Genomic DNA, 17,558 nt, shown 5'->3' with positions numbered 1-17,558 from the left:
CTAACCAAGCAGAGTTAGTCTTCCTGTTTCTCTCAGAGGTGGCTCTGTGCACCAGTGATGGTTGGATATGCAAGGCTGCAACTGGCAGTGCATCCAAGACTTGGCAAAGTAACTTAGGCTGGACACCCAAAGTTGGGAAAAAATTTTCAGGGAGAAAAAAAAGAAGAAGAAGACGAAGAAGACGAAGAAGACGAAGAAGACGAAGAAGAAGAAGAAGAAGAAGAAGAAGAAGAAGAAGAAGAAGACGAAGACGAAGAAGACGAAGACGAAGACGAAGACGAAGAAGAAGAAGAAGAAGAAGAAGAAGAAGAAGAAGAAGAAGAAGAAGAAGAAGAAAAAGAAGAAAAAGAAGAAAAAGAAGAAAAAGAAAAAGAAAAAGAAAAAAAGAAAAAGAAAAAGAAAAAGAAAAAGAAAAAGAAAAAGAAAAAGAAAAAGAAAAAGAAAAAGAAAAAGAAAAAGAAAAAGAAAAAGAAAAAGAAAAAGAAAAAGAAAAAGAAAAAGAAAAAGAAAAAGAAAAAGAAGAAGAAGAAGAAAAAGAAGAAGAAAAAGAAAAAGAAAAAGAAAAAGAAAAAGAAAAAGAAAAAGAAAAAGAAAAAGAAAAAGAAAAAGAAGAAGAAGAAGAAAAAGAAGAAGAAAAAGAAAAAGAAAAAGAAAAAGAAAAAGAAAAAGAAAAAGAAAAAGAAAAAGAAAAAGAAAAAGAAAAAGAAAAAGAAAAAGAAAAAGAAAAAGAAAAAGAAGAAGAAGAAAAAGAAGAAGAAAAAGAAGAAGAAGAAGAAGAAGAAGAAGAAGAAAAAGAAGAAAAAGAAGAAAAAGAAGAAAAAGAAGAAAAAGAAAAAAGCTGTAGCCATGAAAGAAGGCTTGAAAACCCTATGACAACTGCAAATAGTAATGAGAACAGCCATGCCTGGGTCACATGAGACTATGCAGCACTGGTCGGATGTACCAACCTGAGAGCACTTTCAACTTCTATCCAACACTCCTTTCTCACTTTTAATTGCAGTGCTGTTCTTGTTTCCTGGCTTGGAGGAGGAAAGACAGCCTTGGAAATATTGAAGGACGAGATTTTCTTCTCTGTACAATCCCCACCGCATTATTGCATGGTATCAGTGTCCCCAAGACAGGATGTGGTCTTTCTTTTTGTATTGGGACCATGACACTCCCTCTGCTTGGCTGACTGAGAAGCCACAATTTGATTTTCCTTTCTAACTTCATTCACATCATCTAAATACCTATTTTGATGGGTGCTTTAATTGCTTAGAAGCCCGTGAGTCACGAGCTCCTGATTTAGATTTCAAGATGAGAAACTACACTGTAAATTCCCTCGTACTTCAGTGGGGATGGCTGGGGCCGAAGTGGCAGTGCTTGTGACGGGCTGGCGGAGCCCTGGCTGCGGGGTCTGTGGCGGACCCGCAGGCACACCTGGCCCCAGAGCAGTCCTGTTCCTGCGTCCTCTCCGCGCTGACCTACTGGAGCAGTATTTTATGGCCGCCGCGTTGCTCGGCACTGCGGCCCCCCGGCACGCCGCGCTACAGCAGTTCTGGAGCCCTACCCCGCCGCACAGCGCGCCCAGGGACGCGGCGGCCCCTGCCCGCGGCAGCGCTCAGGCTCCCGTGCCGGGCCGAGGGGCGGCAGCGGGGGGCGGGCCCGCGCGGCGCCGCCCCGGCCCCGCCGCCGCCGGGAGCCGGCAGATCCGGGTCTCGTGGCGCGGGCTGACGTGTGAGCCGGCCCGAGCCGCGGGGCCGAGCCGCGGGGCCGCCCCTGCCCGCCCGGCCGCCCTGCCCCCGCCCTCGCAGCCCTCCGCGACGGCGGCCAGAGAACGGTGAGCGGGACGGCCGCGGCGGGGCCGGGGAGGGCGCGGGCTGGCGGCGGCCCAGGGTTTGCGCGGACACCTCCGCCCGACCCTTCGTCCGCCGGGCGCGGCGCGGGCCGAGGGGCGGCGGCGGAGCCCCGGTGGGGGCTGCGGGGTAACTTCAAGCCTGTTGGAGTGCAGAAACGTCCCCGCCGCCGGGCGCTTTGCCGAGTGCCGGTGACGATAAACACCGGGAGAGCCGGAGCCTCTCCGCTCGGTGTCAGGCAGCTCTCCGTTTTTCCAAACCAGAGAAACGTCGGCTCGTCTTCTTACCAGCTGGTCTGATTGTGGTTTTTCTGGTTATTTGGGATTTTCGTGCGAAGTAGCACTCTTCTATCGATTTTCTTTTTTTTCTTTTTTTTTCTTAAAGGATCTCAGTCTGATACTTTGAGCCAAAGAGGTTTAGTTTTCTCTCTTTAAAGAAGCTGGCAGTGGCGTGCAGACACCAGGATATGTACTCCCAGGCTGCTCCCCGCTTTACGAACAGGGTGCAGCTGAAGTGGGAGAGATCAAACAATGTCACGTGAAAGATAATCTCGGGAAAAGGACGGTATCACACTGCTGTTAAGTTATTAAAGATTGGATTCCTGCCAGGAGCTCTTCATGTATGCTCGAATATGTGACTCCTAGGGAATCAGTGGGGAAGGGGTATATTGGCCTTGGGGACCACAAGATCTGGTCATTTCTCTGCTGCTGTTGCTGTGTTGGGTTCCCCAGCTGTCCTGCCCTGCAGCTCAGCCGTTGCCTTCCATGGCAGTTCTGAGGCCTTGGCTAACCAGCACTTCTGTGTGAATGTGGTGCAAGACCTACATCAAAAACTTTGGTTTCCTGACAAACACCTGTTTGCCTAGTCAAGTGTCTTCAGGTTTTCCTTTTAGGCTGTAGACTGTTTGTGTTTTAGTACCGTCTGAACATCCAGATCTATGCAGATAGATGAGTCCTGAAAATAAACTGCAGGTTTTAGAGGCAAGGACAGCTAACATTTGGGCCTTAATAGCATTTTACGTTATTGTTGTTGGTGTGCCTACTGGGCAAGGTGTGTATCTTTAGTGAGTATTAGTGGGTTATGCATTAGAAGTCTTTAAATGCTTAGATGTTAGAGTGCTATCCACCTTTACTCACATTACTTTCCAAAAGCAGATATAAGCTCAAAAAAATCAGAAGTGAGGGAGACCTGTTTTACTTTTTTATTTCTTCCTATATCCTTGATAAATTCATCCAATTCCTGTGACTTGAAGAGATGAAAGAAATCAGTCCTTGATTTTAAAAAGTGACCCTGTCGCTAACAGTGAGGCTTGAAATGGTAGATGCATTTTGCAAAATGAAATTAATTGTAATGTTAGCAGCCATTAGTTGGTTCACTTCTAACCACTGTTCTTTCCCCTGCCACTGTGGTGGGTGAGTCCAACATTTTTTGTTCTATTTGTCCTTTGTAAAAGACAAGATTTACAGTGTTTGCCTAACTCTTGAGTGCTACAGAGTTCTGTATTTTAAGTCATTTAAGATCGTTTCATGTAAGGAGCTAAATAACGGCAAAGTTATACTAGGTGTGTTATTGGTAATTCCACACTGTGTTGTTGCTTGTGCTTCCTGGACTGGCAGGGACGTCCCTGACCCCTCAGGACCACAAGCCCCGAGGTCTGCTGTAGAACCGAGATGATGGTAGCAGCAGTTTTGTAGCTCTGGATGGATCTTTTTTTAGCCTAGTTGGATATTATTTTGCTGACTACAGAAATAAATAGAATAGACAAGGTTCATCACACATCACATTGTGATAGTTTTGCAACACCTTACATAAACCACAATCAAGTCCATTAAGTTTCAAACTGCATGGGCCAGTTACATGAGCAATATTCTGCAGTCCGTGTTCTTTTGTTCTAAGGGAAATGAGAATAATACAGCTGTTATTAAAAAGGTATTTTACATTTAAAACAATTCATTACATTTCAATAACTTTTAAACTCTTTTATCGGCTTTCAAAAAGTTGGTATTTGGTTTTGGAGAAAGTTAGTTTCTGTCTGACTTCTGGTTTTGTTATTAACTTCTCATTTCCTGCTTTCATATATTTAAGCTTCACAATAAGTCGTGTGTGAATGTTATTTGCATAACAGATGTGTAATGAAACTACATTTGTATGTTTAGAATTTTCCCACCTAGATATTTTGGGTACTTGAAGTACATTCTTAAAGACCAAATTTTGTCTTTGCTGGAGTTTGTCGTACGGGAATTTGACCTAACAACATCATGAGACTTCACAGGGCCAGTACAATGAAACTAGCAAGATCTTCTCTTCTTATAAATGCATATGAATAGCAGAGGTGTACAGTGCCCTGACAATACCAAGTATCAAATTCTTACTCTCTATGTTTTGAACATTTATCAGATTCCTCATCACAACAAACATGAAAATATTTTGGCAGATGCATTTATGCATATAAAGCTTGTTGTCATCTCACCATATTCTGCTTGGGACACAGCTCATGGAGCTGTTACACACTCTGCATATTTGCATTTACATACGTGATATTACACTTCATGTTAAACACACCCTCTGTCTTAACTTTCTGGGTTAGAGATTCAATTTATGAATGCATACAGATCAATCTAATTGTTAATGAGGCACCTGATTCTGCAAAATGCTTATACTTCTTGGAAAATCCCAAAACCTCTGTAAGTACAGAAGAAGCTAAGGTAACTTTCTAAGGCTCTCTCACAGAGCTGAATCTTGCAGTCCTTGTTCAGGTAAAAAACAAAAGGAATTATTTTCCCAGAAGAGCTCCTTCAGCTTGTATGCCTTGACTCATCAACTGCTGGCTTCCCTAGTTCCCAATGAGCCTCATTTGAAACTTACCCCTTAGCTCCTCGTTATGAAGGAATACTGTCAGGGATATGAGAAGGATCCGTGTGTTTTACCTGCGTTAGTCTTACTTCTGCTGACAGAACAGTGGTTCTGCTACCAGTACAGTGAAGAAATATAATCCTATCCTCTTCCCACCACCTATTCCACACTATTGTCTGAGACTGGAGCAAGAAAAAGGTCCCTTAGTGATGATTGATAAGGCTTTTCATGAAAGATTTGAAAATGCTTGGGGGAGCAGCCCCTGGTATGATTGAGTGATTGTGCATTTGTATTGTTGTTAATTGAACAGATATGCTTCAGAAGCTTTCATTTAAGTGTCTAACTCATATTTTTACAGATAATTGAACGAATTAGTCCCATTTGGGTGGGAACAGATATAACTACACTTGATAAAAATTTTCTACATTAAGATTAGTTCTGATTCTTCTGCAGCTTTGCATGCATTAAAAAGCCTGGCTTTCTGGAGCTAAATATGGTTTCATTCTTACTTTATAAAGCTTCTAGACAAATGTCAGATCCAAACCACTGAGTGCTCCTCAGAAAGAAAAGATTTTTATCAGGAAAAAAAACCCCAGAAATGTAGCAGCAGCCATTTACATTATATAAGCAGCTGCAATACTAATTTACTTTATTTGGTGAATCTTTGTCAAACACAGACCTCTAGTATTAGAGTTTTGGTCTTTTTTGTTTGTATGTGTATGTTCATTTATTTCCTCTTATTTAATCATAAAATCTTTATTTTTAGCAGGGCAATATTTTTAGACAACTTGATAAAATAATTTATGTCTTTTTTCACACATTCAAAAGTTATTTAGGGAAAAAAACAGCTGTTGAATGAAATTACATGAAGGTGTGAAGAAAAGTTGAGGTTAGCTCTTCAAACAGTTGAACTAAATCAAGTGTGAAAGAAAGCTTCCTGGTGTGAGCAGCCTCAGTTTAGCAAGAATTCCAGTGCAAGTGATTACAGTGTTGTTCAGGGTTCCTCACCCTGGTATCTAGATGAGACTGATCAGATGTGACCTGTAATTAAGAACCCCTATTTGAAAATACTAGGTAGGCATTTTATCAGAGAGAGCTGTGAAATGTAGAAACGTTCTGATTATATTATTATATTTCTTATATAAAGAGACTTTTTGAGCCGTGGAGATTGTCAGATGGTTTAGCTTCAAATCAGTATGTAGAACAAAAGCATCTAAAGATGAAAGATACATTATTTTCTGTGTGAAAATGTTGGAGCCAAAGGTAAGATGTGTGTTGCAAGCCAATCCTGATGTTGTGAAACAGTACCCTAGATTTTTGTTGTGCAAATTAATATAATGGATTTTAAAATCTGTTGCTAGTAGGTGCAGGGGAGAGTTGTGTAATTTGCATAACACTTTCCTTTTGATAATCTAAACTAGTCTATGAGTCTGCTGAATTAGATGGGTGATATTCTCTGGTAAAAACTGGGTCATCTGTTAGCTAAACATAAGTAAATAACCAGGTCCAGAAATCCTGTTAACTGCTATGGATTTTGTCTGGTATAAGTACTGATTTAAAAAATTCTAATTGATAAGCTTCAAATTGTTTACTGCAGGTGTTCAAAAAACCTGATTCAACTTCCATTGAAGTTGAAGACAGGCACCAGCTAGCTTCAGATAAAATTTGATCTGGCCTAAAGGGGTTAGGAGTAGAGCTGCCAGGGAATAGAGCTGCTTTCATCTGAAAATTGAAAATCCTGCTATCTTTCTCAGCATGCTGCTACCCTGTTAAATCTGTTTGCTCAGTGGCAAGTTATTAGAAACATATGTCATCCCTGGAGAAAAAAATAATGAAAGTATTCCAAAGAATTTCAGTGTAATTTTGTGTTTGTATGTGATCGGCGTAACATTAAGGAATAGCGTATTTTTACTGTTTTAAGGATTTAGTAAGGTATTTTGTAATGTAAACAATTGTACTCTTAATATACTAGTACAAACAAGATTCCTAGCTCATGGTTTAGGGCTTCATTTGCTGCCTCAATATGGTGGCAAAAGTTTCATTTTTATTTGTTTTCAAACTATATTTTTTTTGTAAAGGAGTGAATAAGAGACTTTTTTCACATTTCATTTTGCAAAGAGACAAAGTGTTTAAAAATTTCTGAATTATTACCACTTTAAAAAAACTATCTCGTAATAAATAATTACTGCAGGCCACCTGAGCTGTGGTAAGTGCCTGGCTGCTCACGGTTAGCTCAGGATCACTCTGGTGTGTCTCAGGGTAACCTTTTTCTTTTACAGACCGAGCAAAGTTGTGTTTCAATGGCCAAACCTAGCACAATAGGTTATATAGTTTCTTATAGGAGCATACATTTTTAATGCTTTTAAAAGTAAATGAGTAGTTTTGTATTATGAAGCACAAAATTTAAGCCCAAAACATCTCTCGGGTTGGGTAATAAACAGCAAAGTCAGGTTCCATGTTCTTCTTCCATGGGAAGCCAGGATGAGATCCTCACCTCCGCCATTTTCCATCTGCAAGAGTACTCTTTATTCTCGCTACCTTGCAAAAGCAGGTCTGCCCCCTGGAATATCTGCTCCTCTTCCATGTGTAGCCACTTGCTCAGAATCTGGCCTGCCTTTGGCCCTGGTTGGTGTGGCACAGGCATGCGTGTCCTTGCAGAGCTGGTGTAGAAGCACTTCCAGCAGGGTTTTTGGGTTTAATATGTGTTGCTTCGTGCAGCAGTGTATCACTCATACAGCTGCAGGAGTGCTGAATTTGGGAGATTGGCAGTTATTTGGGAATGGGAAGAAGAATGTCAGCAAGCAGTGAGGCAGTCTGTAATGCTGGAGACACTAACCAAAAGCAGGAGAGTGAGCTGATATGCCCAGGTTTTCTACTTACTGAAATGGAAGAACCGTGAAAGTCAGTGAGAGTTCTTGCCTTACTGAAGACCATGGGAGAGGGCTCCCAGTTTGCTCTGTAAACTGGTTGAAATATAATATGTTAGCAATTTTACAGAGGATAGCTCAACTTTTTGCACTAACATAAGTGAATTAAAATTAATAGCCATTAGTTACTGAGTTCAATAGGAATAACTTGTCCTAGACCATTGTCAGTCTCCCATGCTAGAAGAAGCTGAAGCATTTACTTAGCAGAAAGAGGGTATTATTCTTGAACAATATTCTGTGTCATTGACATCTTCTTTTAATTGGTTTTCATATTCCTAGAACTTTCTTTCAGAAAAATATCATCGTTCTAACAAAAGGATGACCAAAGCTGGCAGCTGGAGTTTGGTAATAACATTCTGTATCAAATATCAGTAAATGAATTCTAAAATAGCTGGACTGCTTTTTTGGTCCATGACTGTTTGCGCATAATTAGCTCCTTTTCAAGTGTTGCCCAGAGGAAATGTTGAGGCACCTGCATGGAAATAAGTAAATAGCTTTCTATAATCTTGGTGGATCTTATTTAGCTCCCTTAGGGCGTTCAGTTTTGGTCACTGACATCAGCCTTATTGACTTTAAAGCCTGAAATCTCTCTTTGTCCTCACGTCCTGGGGTCTGACCATGAAAAAGCAGAGGGGAAACAGTACTGGAACAATGAGGAATTTCAGTGTGTGGGTTCTTGTCCTCTGAGAGTTGTACTTGATGCTGAGAAGACTTAACTAAGCTGAAGGAAGGTTCTGTATAATCTGTATTCCCCTTAAATGCTATTTGATGTTGAACTGATGCACCTCAGCATACCTTGGTTAGCCCAGCCCAAAAATAGTAAGTTTCCTGCCAGGTTCTTATTAGATCCTGCCACTCTTTGAAGGGGTGTGAACTTTTTCACATATTTCAGTTTGAGAAGGGTTGTGATGCAAGGGCTTTGACCATAATTATAAGTAGTTGAAGTTTTTATGCTCTGATTACTGTTTCACTGCTCTAGGTGAAACACTGTTGTTGGCAGATTGGCTCAGAAGAATATTCTGCCCTACTCAGAGCAACTCCGATGTCCACTTCAGGGTGAAAATGTTAGCAACCCAGCAATGCTCAGAATATTGTGGTGGTCAGGCAGTAGTGGAGTTGTGCTGTGGAGACAAGGGATGTGTCAGTGCTTTAGTAGTCCTGTGAGAACATCAGAAAAAAAACCTCAGAGAGACCTTTACCACTTCTCAGCTTCAAGTCTGTCCCTGCTCAAAAGCTCCTTCCCTGATTTCACATGTCACTGTATTATCCTTCAGTGGCTGGCTCAGCATTTCTTAGTTTCTTTGGCTTTGTCCTATTTTTAAGGAGGTGTTTTGTTTAATGTTTGCATCTTTAAGAAACACTTTAAGAATGGCACTGGAAAATGAATTGTTTACTTACAAGGTGATTTGTGGGACAGTAGCAAAGTTACCCAACTGATATGCTTTGTGCAGGATGTGGCGGGGTGAGCATTGCTCTTGTGGAGCTCCTACTGGGGTCTCTAGCTCCTACTTGACCAGTGTCAGTCAACTTGGTTGGATCCAACAAAAACACCACCAGTTGCCTCCATCTCTCTGTGTGGGTAAGCACTGACTTTTCTGTGAGGAACTAACTGGCTTAGTTCAATCTGCGTTGAAGAGTTCATCTTAGATCTTGTTTATTATTCTGGGAGAAGTAGTGCAAAAAATACTTGCCAACTGATTAAGCTACAGCTGAAAGTCCAGGGAGACATGCTGATGCTTTCAAGTACAAAACCAGCTGCTCTCCCCCCACCCCCTGGAATTATAAGGAGAGTGGAGATGATTGCTTTATATTGTGAAAGTGTTGCTATGCCTAGGAACCCACTTTGGAATCAGCCATCAAAATCATTGTAGCTCTTTTCCCTAGAAAAGCTAAATGGGTGGTCTGAACTGGGACAATTAGTTGAAGAAAACTAATTGGAGCCACACTTTACTGTGGCTGCTCTCCTTTTGGCAGGACACACGTTCATATATCCTGCTGTTTTGCTTTTGCTGCCCAGTTAGCCAGTTGATTTTCTTTTGTCCTGAAAATTCAGTTTTATGCCCAGGAGGAGGCCTGGTAGAAAAAGATCATCAGTAGTTCTCTAGAGATCTGTGGTCATGCAGAGCTATTAGATCCTAGTGTACTAAATCTGATGAGAGTCATAGTATCTGTTCCAGTAAAAAACAGGGTGCAGCTGTAAGTGTGAAAGTGATGATGAGAGAGAGTGTCTCTTGGGTTATTAATAAACGGGATTAAAAATCAACATTATAAAAAGCCAAATATAATGTTGCCATGTTTCAGATTTTAGTTCTATGAGGGAAGATTTACTTGAACTATCTAAATTACAGTAATAGAGGAAAATGGATCCTTGGAATGTTTTAATTAGTATCAACTTGTATACAAGATTCTTCTTTGCTGAAGCTGTTTTTAGCCTTGCTTGAACAGAGGAAGTTGCTTTGTAAAGGAAGTTTTCCTAGAAAACTTCAAGCTTATTTTTGCTAGTTTTATAACCCCAGCAATTTAAAACTTTTTTATAAAAAATGAAGACCACCTCCACTGGTTACTCATGCCAGGCCCTTGGCTTCTGGATTAATTTTGATTTAGTGTGGTGTCTTTGTCTTTAGTGCGGGTTCTATTGCCTTAAAATCATGCCCCTGTTAACTTTAGACAAATAGCATTTATTTGTTTTGAAGTACTCTGTATTTTTCTCGTTAGTTTTCTCCCTATTCTCATAGTTCTTTTTGTGACATTTCTTCCCTGTTCCCTACTGAACTACTACTGCTTTTGTTTCCTTCCAGTGTCCTTTAGTTCTGTCCAGTGTTTAGTTTGCCTTCCTTTGCTTTTTTAATGGCTCTGCTACCATTTTTGCCTTGTTCCTCCTTTATACTGCTCTGGTGATAGGAAATATGTTGCATTTCAGGTAGTAGCAATTAAACTAGAAATTTCAGAAAGCTATGTGCTGGTAAAATCAGCCAGTCCTATGTACACATACATCCGTTTGATTTTTAAAGAGAAAACCACAAAATCCATGCATATTATTTTCCCCTCTGTGCTTCAATCCAGTCTGAAGGAACACATAATACAGAAATCAGTGGATAAAATTCCTTGCCCTGTCTTACTCACAAAGTTTAGCTGTACAACTGAAATAACGGGAAGTTAAATAACACACTAGTGATTTGGATGTAGGTAGTTAATCAGAAGAGTAAGAAAACACTCAGGATTATGTGAGAGGGTGGGATGTACATGGAGTACAAATACTATAAAAGATGGAAATCAACAGGGAAATGCATTATATAACAAATGCAGAAAATTCTGAGTTTGTATGGGATTCACTGTTTTGCAATGTTTTGGCTTCACTTGGTCGGTTGGTCACAGTGTTGTAAACAGTGTTGTCCTACTGCATATACCTTTATCTGATATTTTACTGTACAAGTAATGAATGTTGAATTGGACTCTGTGACTAGGCAGGGTTCAGTGGGTCCACTCCCTAGAAGAGGCAGGATTAGACACAGATTTTGGAGTAACCAATTGTACCCAGAGGCATTTTGAAATGCCCAATAATGAGTCAGCTGGGGTCCCAGTTGCCCCTTGAGTGCTCACGGTACCTAGGGGGACAGCATGGCCAAGGAGGAGAAGAGATTCCTATAAATGCAGTGATCAGGAGTTCTAGGAGGAGCTTATCACACCAGTCTCTTCCTGCTTGAAACAAATTTTCTCTCCCTCAGTTAATGGGTACTGTGGTCACACTGGTAGTTTCTCTGGGACAGGACTGCCTGGTAATTTCTCTGGGACAGGACTTGATGTGCAGGATTGCAAGGGTGTTATATTATGCTATATGAGGGCGCTGTGCAGGATGTTTTAGGTTCTAGAAGAAAATATTTGGAGGTCATTTGGAGATGGGAAAGAACCAAACTTGGAGAATGCTGTGAATAGAAGAATTACAAAAAGGGTCAGGTATTGTAAGAAAACATGGATACTAGTATGGCTTAGATGCAGGCAAAAAGGCAATGGAAGACATAATTTTTAAGGAAACCTGTATGCCTTAGTAGATAATGGATGAGTACAAGAGAGGGGGTTTCTGCCTCTGACAGTAAGATAAAGATGAGCATTTTATCTTTGGGGCAGTTAATCATTCATACTTTGTGTATGGCTTTTGCTATTTTAGCCCTTTGTAATTTTTCAGAATGCCTGCAAGAGGCAGAGCAATTGATTTGCTTTTTTTTTTCTGTAATTTTACTTTAAATTTGATACATATTTTCATTTGTTCTGCCACTCTTCTCCCAAACTGAACTCAGAAGCAAAATTAACTTGATGGCTTCTTAGAGGTACTTGACAGTTGTGTTCCAAGTTATTGCAGTTGGCTGAAAAACAGTAGTGAGAATCTCTGAATAGGATTTTGTTTCTCTTTAAAGTACTGTGGCAAGATTCTGTTACTTGCCTGCTTTGTGCTATGAGGTATTTTTGTTCCTAAGGATTTCTTACCTTCAGTCTTCAGGAAAATAGCAGCACAGTGAAAATAGGCCTTAGCAGGGGGATCTTCAGCCTTTGTATTTATCTTGTTTGTTATAGTACACATTTGAAGTGCCTGGATCCAGGAAAGAAGAGAGTTAATAAGCCTAATGTTTTGATGCTGAAGATGCCTCGTTCAGTCCATGATGAATCTGTAGTAACTGTGATTTAGGTATCATATAAACTGAGTGTTTCTTCAAATACTGAAGTGTTAAGTATTTTTTTCACAGTGTTTTATACCAAGGAGTGGAGATGACCAATGTGCACACTTTGACCATCTTGCTAATCAGCATCATATTAGAATCACATTGGAAGGCATCTAGCACATGGAAAATGGGCAAAAATTCATGTTTGCTCGCATGATAGAAAGGAATCCAGTTTTGTAATTATTACAGTGGAGCAAGGTAGAGTATAATTTCTGTCTCCCAGAGCTCACCAGCTGCATGCTATTTACTCAGGAGCGGTGTTGCAGAATTGGGAAATAATGTACAGTCATTGCAATAATTCAAAATACAGAATAGTCTCCAGGGAGAAATCCCCTCAGCCAGATTGTATCCATAAAGATTGTGAGTTTGATAGTAGGATGTACAAAATATAACACACTTCTGTAGGGCTGGGAGTGGGGAAGATAATAAAAGAAACAATTTACAATAGTTACTATAACTGAGAATGCTATTTTTTAAATCATGAGAGACTAGAAATATTGTCCATATGGCTTCACTGACTACAATTTCAAATAGATACTCAACTGAAAAAGTAATGAGGGGCTTTAATTTCTGACTTAAATCATCAGAGACCATCCTTCACTTTACTCCTGAATTACAGTAATTCAAACTCTGACCACAGTGTTTTAATTTCAGCTATTCTATTTATGGTCACATCTGTGGGCCTCTTTACACTGGAATGGTCATATTGGCTCTCTGATGGTACATCGTATTTGTCCATGTGTACTAATTCTCTCCTTTATTATGTGCTTTATCAGTTTGCTAGTCTGGAGGCCATAGAGATATGTTCTCAGATGTTATCATAGAGAGCTTTGGCATATTTACTGACTATGTCTCCCAGCTGTTTGTAAACCCTGTGATTTAAATACTGTGCTAGCCCTAATATGGCCAACCCAAAATATGTTAATTTTGAGTTGAGTAAAAGACACTGCCAGTCAGAGGACTTGCAGGTATTTGACATCATAACCTTACCGATTTCTGTGATCCTACCAACTGCTCTAAACCAACTCTATCAACACCAAAGAAAACATGGTGATGATAAACAGAAAAACATACAGGAAAAAATAAGCAACAGAAAACTACAAGCATTTTATTTCTTTCTCCAAGTCAGGAGGAAAAGAATAGGGCACATACTCCCATTTTCTGTGATAGATTGTATGTAGAACGTCTGTATTTGCAAAAGGTGGAGAGCTTGTGTGACTCACAGCAAAGAGGTCAGAGCTGAGCAGAACAAGTTAACTGCTGACGTGAGATCAGACAATTGCAAGTACCGGGAGGCAGGCAGGAAGCGCACTGTATTTCTGGAACGGGATTTTAATACAAACAGGCTGCCTAAGGAGCCAAGAAATCCTGCTTTGTGGTATATAAAAATACCAGTCTCTTATTCTTCGACAGGATCACAAAACGCTAATAAACCTTGAGATCTGATTACAGAGCTTAAGTACTTCATGCATTGGAAGTGTATTACAAATAACACAGTTAAGTCAAGAATATTGTAACGAGAAATAATGACATGAGAGTGTAATTTTGCAAGTGAAAATCATCACGTAGTACAGAGTGTTTCTCTCTTCTTTATAACTGGGCAGACATGTATAAAGTCTCTGTTTCCTTCAGTTCTGGCAAAAAAAAATTGCCTAAAGGGGAATTATTTACCTGGATTTTAAGCATATTAAAATAACCCGATTTTAGTATCTTTTTTAAGGGGAAAACCTAGTGCTGTTCCCAAAATACATGGTCAATCTTTGGTTGTCAATGAAAGAGTTTGTTGTAGGCTTGGAGGGAAGAAAGGATGATGCGTTTCTTCTTCGTTTATGTGAAGGTGAGAAAGCTTGTAAGAGATCTTTTGTTCAAAGCTTGGATGGTGTTTTACTTGGTGATGTGTCTTGTGCTTTCATTGAGGTAATTTGTCATGTACAGGTGCCTTGGGGTAAATTCCTCCTAGCGCACCTCCGCCTAAATTCATCATGTTGTATGGCAGATTAACTTTTCCTGACTATTGTCTAATCTTTTTCACTTGTATGCTCTGTAGAGAATGTTAGCCTCATTTCATTAGTCATGACCCTTATTAGATGTTTGGTTTTTGTGTAGTCCTCTATAATATAAACACTTGTCTGTTAATTGCTGTGACATTATTATGTGTTACTGACCCCTAAACTATTGCAAGTTACAATTAAGTATTTTTTTGCAACTTCACTTGTTCTTGTGGATGTCAGCATTATATCCAGAGAAGCTGTTTTGCACTGTTTAGTAATCAGTGCTTTTATCTGTTCCTTATCCTAACGTAGTTTTAGAAAGGCTCCTCTGCTTGGTGTGGTATATTATTCAGGGAGACGGTGTAGTTAAAAAATTTCTTCTATTGCTATGATGTGATTCTAGTGGTTCTGAAATAAGTTCATGAAAGTTAGTGTAGTAGCCTTACAGAATTCTCAAAAAGTTATTAGATCATCTGCTCTGATCTCCTATATATTGGAGGACATTGTATCTGAACTTGGGTGCTTCTGTACTTTACTCAGTGTTGAAGGTTAGGTTTCTTTCCTTTTGTTCCTTTTTACTTAGGAAATCTTTTTCCCATAAGTTGCTAGGAAACACTAACAACTGGGTACTTAAGAAAAACGAAAGAAATGGCCAAGCTCAGGGCATGAAGGGCATCTGGTTCCACTTCTGTTATCTGGGAGTTTCTCTCCAAGGGGCAGAGATACCGGAGAATTGGGCAGGTGAAGGACAGGGCTGGGGCAGCGGCTGGGCTCTCTCTGGGCTCTGGAGGAGGACGAGGACGGTCGCAGCTGCTGCTTGGGGAAGGGAACTCGCGGCTGCCGCCGGAGCCCAGCCCAGAGCTGCTGCTTCTGCCGTGGGATGAGCCTCTGCTTGTGAGAGCAGCCACTGAGCTGGGACCTTACTAACACCCACCTCACTAAAAGAGGGACTTTTCACCAACTGCTCAGGTGCCCGGGATCCCCTCCCTGCCCTGCTGGGACCCGAGCTGCTGCTGCCCCGCCCCCGCTGCTTCTTTGGCACTGCTCTGAGTTTTTACTGCCCTGTAGCCCTGCACCCCCTGCCTGCTGAGACATCCTGCTGGCCCAGCTTGGTGCTTCCAACAGTCCTGCCGGGGCACCAGGATCGGCTGTCCCAGGGTTTGTGAAGCAAAGCCTCTCCTCCGTCCCTCCCCATCTCGGCCCAGCCGCCATTACCGCGAGCTCCCCGAGCCCGCACCACAGCGCCCCCTGCAGCCGCGGGGAAATCACCGCACCCGCCCTGCCCGCCGGGAGCCAGCAGCGCCCCTGGCGGCTGTGACCGGAACTGCACCGAAGGGGAAAGCGCTGCAGCCGAGAAGGCCGGCACTGGGTTCCTGGTGCTCTTTGTTAATGCCAGAGGTGGTGTAGGTTGTTGGCTTTATTAGACACACTAGTAAAGAACTGTTATTCCTATTCTCATATCTTTGCCTGAGAGCCCCTTAATTTTAAACTCATAACAATAATTCAGAGCAAAGGGGTTTACATTTTCCATTACGAGCGAGGGTCCTGCCTTTCTTCTCAGATACCAGGTTTTCAAACCAAGACACTCAGTAACCTGTATTTTACTGAAGCATATCTTAATGCAGTGAGTGGTGGGAAATCCACTGCTTCTTGGGTGGTTTGTCGCATGATCAGTTACTGTGATGGTAAAAATGTGTGCCTTGCTTTTCTTTTCAATCTGGTTAATTACAGCTTCCAATTACTGGTTCTTGACTACTTTTTCATTGAAGAATTCAATACTTGGCCTGTTTTTCTTTTCAAAGGTACTTGTATGCCACATAATCAAGTCATCTCTCTATCATCTTCTCACTACATAGCCAGACTGCTTTCTTAGTATCTAGGCAAAAAGAATTTCCTCCATCACTTCAACTTTTTTTTCCTTTTTTAGTTTTCTTTTGAAGAAGTGGAGACCCTAGCAGGTTAAGGGCATTGATGTTCAAACTCCATAATTAAGACAGATATCTCTGAGTTTCTTTTACTCTCTGTCTCTCTCCACCATGGTAAAAATTTATTCAGACGAATAGTAGGCATTAACAAAGGAAGGACTTCTGAAATTCATTTGTTTTTTTCTCCCCCCAAGAGGGTAGAACTGTCGCAGTGTTCTGTCGAATGAAGATGTCTTACAGACAAACAGGTTCTTCCTCTTTCTTCTAGTGACACTGAAACATTAAAATGCTCATGTGTGATCAAGGCTGGAAGTTTTTATAGGCAATGACTGCAGAGCACATCTGTTGATTAAGCACACCCTTATCAAATGGCTGGTACCTTCATAAAGTACTTATTTTAGGAATTGAGAGGTTGTATCTGCTCTGTGCTGCTGCATTTGTTAAGCTTGCCTGTTGTGTCACATTAGAGCCTGAGTGCATGCAACACGAACACATTCTGAATACAGCTTTACTGGTGGCAAGTGAAAAATATTTCTTAAGTATAGTTTTGCAGACCTACCTGATATGTCCTAAGAGTCCTCATTTGCGAAAAATCAATCCCAGATTTGACCACAGGGGTAGAAATGCCTTGCAGTCTGCTGCATGGTTTGACCCTTAATTAATACTGAAAAGTTATTGGTAAATAGTAAACATACATTTGAACATGCCTTTCATGTCTGGTATAAGTGGTTTTAGCAGGTGAATAATGTAGAATTGATTTCCTACCATGTCCATTAGTTTCTTTGAACATTATGTATTGCTAAGTTAACCTACTGCTTTGATCTAAAATTAGTGTGCATAGCTCCATTTTTAGTGTTTCCAAGTGAATGTACTTGCACCCCTGCTGCTCGCTTTCATTATACAAGATGATTGTTTCCTTTAGCAAAAAACTTACTGAGTTTTAAATTATTTTCCTGTACATTGATATGGAGGGAGAATACCACCACTTTATTAGGAGTACAGGTTTGCCTGACCTTTCAATTTGTATATGTATACTTAAGAGTCCCACTGTGCAGATGCGAGACAAGAATTTAATCTTTGTGCTTCATGTTTGTTAGGATGTATTTCATTTTGGTATGTGAGAAAACCCAGGGGAGACACACACAGTCTCACAAAAAAAAATTGTGTGAGACTGTGTTTTCAGCAACATCAAAATGTAACTGCACATACCAGACTTCTTCATTCATACTGCCAAAGGAATAATAGGATTACCCCGCTTTGTTTTGCTTTTTCACCCTGGCATTAAATGAACTGAAACTTGATGTGTGAGTCT

At 40.8% G+C, this 17,558-nt stretch overlaps 1 protein-coding gene across 1 annotated transcript in view; it reads left to right on the top strand.

Annotated features, from left to right (window-relative positions):
- Window positions 1–1,701: 1,701 nt before the first annotated feature.
- The window catches only part of SMIM14 (small integral membrane protein 14), a 40,550-nt gene continuing 24,693 nt past the window's right edge, over window positions 1,702–17,558 (top strand). Inside the window, exon 1 of the mRNA XM_066185633.1 lies at window positions 1,702–1,819. The gene's annotated coding sequence lies outside the window, so the exon portion shown is untranslated. The remainder of the gene's footprint in view (window positions 1,820–17,558) is intronic.

Source organism: Chamaea fasciata, unplaced genomic scaffold (assembly GCF_029207755.1).
Source record: "Chamaea fasciata isolate MVZ Bird 193981 ecotype frontalis unplaced genomic scaffold, bChaFas1.0.hap1 SCAF_6, whole genome shotgun sequence".
Taxonomy (NCBI): Eukaryota; Metazoa; Chordata; class Aves; order Passeriformes; family Sylviidae; genus Chamaea; species Chamaea fasciata.
This window is presented reverse-complemented; position numbering and strand designations above follow the sequence as displayed.